The sequence below is a fragment of the Mya arenaria genome, chromosome 14 (assembly GCF_026914265.1).
Source record: "Mya arenaria isolate MELC-2E11 chromosome 14, ASM2691426v1".
Lineage (NCBI taxonomy): Eukaryota > Metazoa > Mollusca > Bivalvia > Myida > Myidae > Mya > Mya arenaria.
Genome location: NC_069135.1, coordinates 22,083,385 through 22,092,922, shown reverse-complemented (window position 1 = coordinate 22,092,922; position 9,538 = coordinate 22,083,385). Strand labels below are relative to the sequence as shown.

General features: G+C 37.4%; 1 long non-coding RNA gene across 1 annotated transcript; it reads left to right on the top strand.

Annotated features, from left to right (window-relative positions):
* Positions 1-3,579: 3,579 nt before the first annotated feature.
* On the top strand, positions 3,580-8,024 carry LOC128216619 (uncharacterized). The gene is made up of 3 exons (XR_008258096.1): positions 3,580-4,988; positions 5,996-6,084; positions 7,893-8,024. It is a non-coding gene; the product is annotated as an uncharacterized LOC128216619 (long non-coding RNA).
* The last annotated feature ends 1,514 nt before the right edge of the window (positions 8,025-9,538 follow it).

Genomic DNA, 9,538 nt, shown 5'->3' with positions numbered 1-9,538 from the left:
TGCGGGGGCTTTGGGCGGGGATTTTACCATCAGTACGTCTCCGCAGGGCGGGGGTTTTACCCGGGTTTGGCTGGGCCGAAAGTCAAAGACCCCGCTTTCCCCCGGACCTGGGGACCTGGAGGGGCCGTGGTTACAATTTACTGGTGCATTAGTGGCTGTGAACTAAAACAGTTTGCTTTTGACTGTCATCATAAATGTTCGTGAGTCGAATACCGCACCTCAAGAAAATGAGAGACTGAAAAACTGTATACAGCTAAACTGGGACCGATTTACACTTCGGCAAGCCTTGACGCTCTATTTAAATCCGCTAGTGTTCAACAACATTTTAACTTTTTCTACATATTTCATTTTTTTGAATACTGAATCAATACTTGCAATTGTAACTAAGAGCTGTGTTACAAGCTAAATTACGAATCACAACTTGTGAATATAAATACCAAAATATAATATCTGTTCCGTGATGTCGACCTGGTTTCGGAAAGAAATCTGCCCTTTTGTGGATTTTTTGAAGAAAAAAAGTCTTTGTGTGAAATCAATTTCTTAAGTAAGTCTAAGTCAATTCTTCTTTTGCAATCCATCTGATCTTCATTTATATGATGGCTTTTTTTTCATTTTTGAAAATATTTCAAGAGTCGAAAAGAAAATAAGCTTGATTGCACACATGTATAACGAGATATTGAGTGTGTACATATTTGACATAATACACGATAATTCATTATTTAATTTTTTATGATAAACTTATAAATCTTTAAGCCTTGAAATATTGCAAAATGCCAAACTGACAATTACGTTGTTATTCAATCAAAATAGAATGCAAGAACTTTCATTTTGTATTTAACATTATTACAACAGCAAGGTATTTCTTTACCGAATGAAACCACTTTTGCTTTAGGGCGTCAACCATGGCTGCAGGAGTATTAACATATTTTAACAGTATGGTAAGAGACCTACCAGAGAATTATATTATTTTTCTGTAGAATTAGTCAATGAATAAATTCGAAATCATGAATAGATTTCATTGTTAACTTAAGAGCATGTGATGTGTTTCGGCCTGTGCGCAAGGACAAGCTTTTCCACCCGAGAAATATTCAAAAGTATAACATATAGCTGCCTTCACAAGCTTTTAAAACTAGTTCCTACATGTGTGTTAACTAATTTAAACTAGTTTAGCTTACAATTTCTACAAAACATGACAGTTTTTTTGTTACTAGCTAGGGGAAATCACTCTGTAGATGATTTACAAAAGACGTTTGGAGACTTAGTATAGTTTGACCTCTGTTGAAAACACAATAGTTACATCTCTTAGTTAAAAATAGTCAATGCTTGATCGTGACGGCATGTGACGAATATTTCCGTAAGATACCGCGTTTTACGGTGGTGGAGGTTATATGGGAGACGTTTTCTCATTATTCAATGATAGAGGGGATTCAAAAATGGATAATGTCGTAAAATGACTTATTTGCTACATAATGGTTTAAAGCTGTCTATGTGTATAAGATAACTATATGGGAAGCAGTTTTGATATATCTTGGCCGTAATTACTAATATGATTACTATATTGAAACGAAGTGTTGACTATATGGGAGTCAGTTTTGGTAAAAAAGAAAATCCTTACTATATGGGAACCAGTTTTGGTAACTCAACGAATATATAATCATATAACATAAGACAGTTGATAAAAAGGATTCAGTGTTTGTTAAATGCAATTTATGGGTATACAATTACTATAAGGGAGTCAGTTTTGGTTAAATGCAATTTATGGGTATACAATTACTATATGGGAGTCAATTACTATAAGGGAGTCAGTTTTGGTGAACTGCAATTTATGGGTATACAATTACTATATGGGAGTCAGTTTTGGTTAACTGCAATTTATGGGTATACAATTACTATATGGGAGTCAGTTTTGGTGAACTGCAATTTATGGTTATACAATTACTATATGGGAGTCAGTTTTGGTTAACTGCAATTTATGGGTATACAATTACTATAAGGGAGTCAGTTTTGGTTAACTGTAATTTATGGGTATACAATTACTATAAGGGAGTCAGTTTTGGTGAACTGCAATTTATGGTTATACAATTACTATATGGGAGTCAGTTTTGGTTAACTGCAATTTATGGGTATACAATTACTATAAGGGAGTCAGTTTTGGTTAACTGCAATTTATGGGTATACAATTACTATATGGGAGTCAGTTTTGGTGAACTGCAATTTATGGGTATACGATTACTATATGGGAGTCAGTTTTGGTGAACTGCAATTTATGGGTATACGATTACTATATGGGAGTCAGTTTTGGTGAACTGCAATTTATGGGTATACAATTACTATATGGGAGTCAGTTTTGGTGAACTGCAAGTTATTGGTATACAATTACTATAAGGGAGTCAGTTTTGGTGAACTGCAATTTATGGGTATACAATTACTATATTTGATCCAGTTTTTGCATCTCTACTGTAGGCTAGGCATTGAACGCACGTTACAATGAACAGCTATAATGATAAAACGGGATCCCTTACCGTCAACTGTTCGTTTTATTATAATGCTCACGGTTTAGAGATATCAAAACTGGATCCCATATAAAGTAATGCTACATACATACAATGCAATTAACCAAAACTGAATCCCTTTTAGTCAGTTAAGTCAACTGTGTATTTCAATATGTTTTCACTGCCTAATGATATCAATCCTGGATCCATCTAGTAGTTTAATACCCATACATTTATGTTGCAAAAATGCAATTAACCAAAACTGAATCCCTTACAGTCAGTTGCGTCAACTGTTCATTTCAATGTGCGTTCATTGCCTAGCCTACAGTAGAGATGCCAAAACTGGATCCCATATAGTAACTGTATACCCATAAATTGCATTTAACCAAAACTGACTCCCATATATTAATTGTATACCCATAAATTGCAGTTCACCAAAACTGACTCCCATATAGTAATTGTATACCCATAAATTGCAGTTCACCAAAACTGGCTCCCATATAGCAATCGTATACCCATAAATTGCAGTTCACCAAAACTGACTCCCATATAGTAATCGTATACATATAAATTGCAGTTAACCAAAACTGACTCCCATATAGTAATTAAAGACCCATAAATTGCATTTAACCAAAACTGACTCCCATATAGTAATTGTATACCTATTAATTGCATTTATCCAAAACTGACTCCCATATAGTAATCGTATACCCATAAATTGCATTTAACCAAAACTGAATTAACTGTCTGGTGTAATATGACTTTATAATATTTGTTGAGTTATCAAAACTGAATCCCATATAGCTTTGTTGACTATACGGGGGTCATTTGAAAGTCATTTTCATTTTTTGTTTATTTATCTTTTATAAAATCTTTAGCCTTATTGAAGTGTGCAATTGACTAAAATGGTTCAAGTTTCGGTTTATCGCCTTATCTGCAAAATATATAATTGGATACAGTTTGGATAACTATAACCTTTGTTATCAAATGGAGGCATTTATTTTAAAGTAAGAGCATATTCAATAATTATAACTCCACAACATCCATCGTACTATTATAATATTAACTATAGCAGTCCTATCGGAAAGTGATTGCAAATACCGGGTACCGGTAACCGTGCTTTTGCACCGCCCTTCAGAACGATTTACGTTAACCAAAATCGAATCCCCTAAATATTCGATTTCGTTTCCCATATAACACATACCTTTTACGGTAGGTGTTTTCGTTTATGGTGCAGTAGTCCGTCTGTCCTAGAGCTGGCGTAAGTTGAGCTCCAATGCCAAAGAAACACAAGTGTTGTTGTTTCACCCTGATCACGTGGCTGTGTACATGTAGCCCAGGGCCCGTTTCCTTTTGCGGCTTTCTAGGACTCACCTACGCTGTGACGAGAGTGTGATTGGACCAGAGCTTAACTCAACTGGGAGGAAAAGTGGCTCAGTGACAGGCTCGAACCCAAGACCGCTGGAACACTAGCACGGCACTCTAACCATCTGAGCTTACTGGTTGGCTGGTTCTTATACTGTTTACATACCCACACACACTACACTCCTCCCTTATTAATCTTTTCAGCTGATGGAGGCACTACTGCCATTGACCGCTGACACCATTAAAGTAAACTTTAAGGATAAGTGTGCTCGGTATGGAGCTTGAACCCATGACATCCAGAACACTAGCAAGGCATTCTTGCAAACTGAGCTAACCAGGCGTGTGGCTTCTAGCACAGCCCTTGAGAGATTGAGGTATCCGACTGGCTGGTTTTAACCCACACACTCTGGTTTTAACCCATACACTCTGTTAACATTTTAAGCCGGTCCAGTTACTCGTGCCCTTTATTCTGGACATGTCTGTGTTTTGATGAAAAATCAAGGAATTGTCACGGCCTTGTGTCATTGCCAAAATATGTTGAAAATAAAACAGATCATAAAAGTGTGGTTGGAGCGGAGCTGACACACTGCTGGAATATTAGTGAGGCTTCTAGCAAAGCACTAGAATGATTGAGCTACCAGGTGGCTGGTTTTACCCATGCACAACGTTAATATTCTAGCCAATCCAGGCGCTCATGTGTTTTTAACTCTTGAAACCTTGTCTGTGTTTTGATGTAAAATCTAGTTATTTTCATAGCTTGGTGTTGTCACCGCTGGAAACCTCATTTAACCTGTTGGCCATAGCTGAAAAACATTCAAAATATTCCGATGAAATTTTGTCCACTTTTGTGAAGCCAGAGACAACATGCAAGATGTATGGCCAGGCCAATAACTGTTTACAGTTTTTGAGTTATGCCCCTTGTTATAGGTCCGTGCCCTTGTTAATTTTTCATAAGGTTTAATAATAAATTTTATGTTTGCATGTTCAACAGGATTTGCATAATTTAATTCTTTAAATAAACAAGTAAAACTGGTGGCATCTCCAGGTGTGTGACCAGTGACCGACAACCAGCCTGTGGCATTGCAGTGTGTGTGATGGCTTAGCAGCTCTAGGGACTCTGGACTAAGAAGAGTATCATTTTATAATAATCAGTTATATGTTAATGATGCTCCATGAAGAATTTGTGAAGCATAAAGTCACTGCTTCATCCATTTTTATTGCTTCACTTGTCTGGGCTATTTCTTAGCATCATTGGATTGAATGGTCAACTTGTCATTAGCTACAGGAGATGTTCATACATGCATCGTCAGCATTTTAAGTCCAGATTGGCTCTGGTTATCTTACTTATAGATTATAAACGACCATGTTGCAAAGCTGAAAATCATCTCGCAAGGTTTTTGTGACGATTCCGTTGGTCACGAAGCAACAAAGTTTGATTTTGTGACTTCCTGCAGTTATAATATTCATGGAGTGCCAAACTTATATTGAAAATCATCATGGCATCAGCTGTGCTCGTCTGAAAATTTGTTTTCTCAATTACGATTTCGGATATGATATATTAAAGTATATATTTCATTATTCTCTATTTTCACTTCTGAAATGAAATTTAAGGTTATTGGAGAATTTAAAGAAGACAGTTGCTAAAAATGTTTATAAACTACGACATGTTTAATATTCGTGGAGCAAGTCACCCTTTGACTCTGTATTACCAAAATTGATTTATACAAACTGCTAGTCTGTAAAGTATTTTATTATTTAGATTGTAAGCACAATCATTAAACTTTTGGCACAAATAAGCGAATGTTGCGAGGAAATCGGTAACTTAGCATTGGTACTTTCACACAACATAAATAATTAGGTTATGAATTAAATCTTATTATTTGATACGGTTGCAGCGTTTTTATGGGCGTAACGTCAAAGTTCTCAAAAGCAAGTCACACATTGACCCTGTATTGTCCAAAATAATTGATACAAAAAGGATGGTGTGTAAAATGTTTAATCATGTAGATTGGAACCATACTAATTAAAAAGTTAGCATCAATAACATATTCTTTGCAAGTTGATCGGAAACTTAGGATATATATTCAGGATATGATTTAAATCTGATTGTTTAACACGCGTGCATTGTCTCAACATAGAGGAACAGAGTGGCAAGGCATGGAGGAGAGCAGGTTGGTCATCGTGCGGGTCCGTCCCAAGCGTAAGCTGGAGGTCATCAATTTGAAAGGTAGGTGGATATTTTGTCGTGTGGTTGTCCGTATTCCTGTTAGGCCTCGATCCTCAGTTAGTTTATACTTTTTAGTTTAGTTCGATTGTGAAGACAGAGGCTGATATGAATCACTCAAGTCAAGTTAAGTCAAGTCAAGTCAAGTCTTTAAGTAATCAAAGGCCACCGGCCCAAAGTACGTGACATACATAATAAAACAAATAATATACAATTTGTGTAAAACAAAAAGGAATTTAAGCATACATCCAAACATGAGTGTTTCCTTTTAATTGTTAATTTCTAAAAGAAGATGATATACATAGAAAGACAACTTACTTAGAGTCTCATAATTAGTTGTTTTCATAAAGTTATAAAGGTCATTTAAATCATCTCATTGGCTAGTGGTAATTCTCGCTAGTGGTTTGAATAATTATTGCAATAATGAAAGATGATAGTTCGCCCTTACTTAAAGTTGAATTCTGAAAGCAGAAACAAGTTATATTAGTTAACATTTACTATGTAAATTTCGGTTTAGCATTGCGTTTCAGATGGCATCAACGCAATCAGTTTGTTCTAGATAATGTGTTTTCCTTGCTGTCTGGCTGCCAGTCATCAACGCAATCAGTTCTAGATAATGTGTTTTCCTTGGTGTCTGGCTGCCAGTCATTGGCGCAATCAGTTCTAGATAATGTGTTTTCCTTGGTGTCTGGCTGCCAGTCATTGGCGCAATCAGTTCTAGATAATGTGTTTTCCTTGGTGTCTGGCTGCCAGTCATTGGCGCAATCAGTTCTAGATAATGTGTTTTCCTTGGTGTCTGGCTGCCAGTCATTGGCACAATCAGTTCTAGATAATGTGTTTTCCTTGGTGTCTGGCTGCCAGTCATTGGCGCAATCAGTTCTAGATAATGTGTTTTCCTTGGTGTCTGGCTGCCAGTCATTGGCGCAATCAGTTCTAGATAATGTGTTTTCCTTGCTGTCTGGCTGCCAATCATCGACGCAATCAGTTCTAGATAATGTGTTTTCCTTGCTGTCTGGCTTCAGCTTTCCTTACCCTTCCAATGTTAGTGAGGGTGAGGGTTAAAAGTTGATAAATGAACTAAGCCAAACACAGGTACTTGACATTTGTTTACAATTTGTACTCATTAATACATTGCTATGCAATATTTATGTTGATGTGTTATTTTTAAGATGTATATTTTTCCAGGAAAGCTGATTTGTTTCATAAACTTGGATCATCTGAAGCATGTCCACTGTTTGTTAAGTGATAACAAGAATCGTAATGTTTTCATGATCCGCATACCCAAGGAATATGACTTTGTGAGTAACCATATTGAAACATTCAATCTAAAATAAATATTTCTTTGATATGGTTTAAAACTGGTGTAAGCTTCGCTCCGGAAGTCGCAAAGTAACACTAGTTAAGATTTTATATGGTTGTTAAATGATGTGTGCTTCGGACTTGCAGTTGCAGTTGAATATTGCGCGGCAGATTGATATGAAGTAACACTGGTTAATATGAAAAGGAAAGGAAATACGGCTTGCTTATTGCACTAGCGGATTCAAGTGAACATTTCGTGTCAATATGGTAGAAAAAGTATGCATAAATTACACCAACATGTACCATTTTAGACTAGAATAACAAAACGTTTTCATGGTGGAGGTCACTTTTTCCTGCCTTGCCAAGTTTAGAGCCAGAAGTTCTTTGAGTGTTCCCAAAGTAAGGAAACGTCACATGCTGGATCTGCATCTGTATTGTGCCGAATTAACTGTTAAATGACTTTGTCTTGAACGGTAAATTCATGACAAGAGTTCACCTTTTTAATGTTCTAGGTCATCCAAATGACAAATGAGAGCCAGCGTCGAGAGTTTATACAGTCCCTGAAACAGGCCGTTACTGATCATGAAGATGTTGTGGACTGCCATGAAACAAAGGAAAAACACATCTACATGCAGGCGTTTACACAGAAGAAACGAAATCCGCTGCTAGAGAGGTTCTTCAAGATTGTGTTTTCTGAGGTAGAGATTTTATTTTAACCCGACGTTTACATAAAATGGGGTCATCTTGTCAACACTTGTATCCCATGATCAAAGTTTCGAATTTATATTTTTAGCTCACCTGTCACTTTGTGACATGGTGAGCTTTTGTGATCGCCTTTTGTCCGGCGTCCGTCGTGCAGCGTGCGTCGTGCGTCGTCCGTCAACAATTTACTTAAAAGACATCTCCTCCTTAACCGCTGGGCCAATATTAATAAAACTTCATAGAGATGTTCCTTGGGTGGTCTTCTATCAAAGTTGTTCAAAAAATTCAATTCCATGCAGAACTCTGGTTGCCATGGCAAACAAAAGGAAAAACTTTAAAAATCTTCTTCTCCCAAACCACAAGGCTTAGGCCGTTGATATATGGTAGGTAGGATCACCAAATGGTCCTCTACCAAGATTGTTCAAATTATGGCCCTGGGGTCAAAATTGGCCCCGCCCCGGGGGGTCATGGGTTTTCTCCATATGTTTATAGTGAAAACTTAAAAAATCTTCTCCTCTGAACTTACTTGGCCTAGAGCTTAGATATTTAGCATGATTCATCGTCTAGTAGACCTCTACAAAGTTTGTTCAAATTATGGCCCTGGGGTCAAAATTGGCCCCGCCCCGGGGGGTCATGGGTTTTCTCTTTATGTTTATAGTGAAAACCTTAAAAAATCTTCTCCTCTGAACTTACTTGGCCTAGAGCTTAGATATTTGGCATGGTTCATCGTCTAGGGACCTCTACAATGTTTGTTCAAATTATGGCCCTTTGGTCAAAATTGGCCCCGCCCCGGGGGGTCATGGGTTTTCTCTATATGTTTATAGTGAAAACTTCAAAAATCTTCTCCTCTGAACTTACTTGGCCTAGAGCTTAGATATTTGGCATGATTCATCGTCTAGTGGACCTCTACAAAGTTTGTTCAAATTATGGCCCTGGGGTCAAAATTAACCCCGCCCCGGGGGTCATGGGTATTCTCTATATGTTTAGAGTTAAAACTTCAAAAATCTTCTCCTCTGAACTTACTTGGACTAGAGCTTAGATATTTGGCATGATTCATCGTCTAGTGGACCTTTACAAAGATTGTTCAAATTATGGCCTTGGGGTCAAAATTGGCCCCGCCCCGGGGGGTCATGGGTTTTCTCTATATGTTTATAGTGAAAACTTCAAAAATCTTCTTCTCTGAACTTACTTGGCCTAGAGCTTAGATATTAGGCATGATTCATCGTCTAGTGGACCTCTACAAAGATTATTCAAATTATGGCCCTGGGGTCAAAATTGGCCCCGCCCCGGGGGGTCATGGGTTTTCTCTATATGTTTATAGTGAAAACCTTAAAAAATCTTCTCCTCTGAACTTACTTGGCCTAGAGCTTAGATATTTGGCATGATTCATCGTCTAGTGGACCTCTACAAAGTTTGTTCAAATAATGGCCCTTGGGTTAAAATTGGCCCCGCCCCG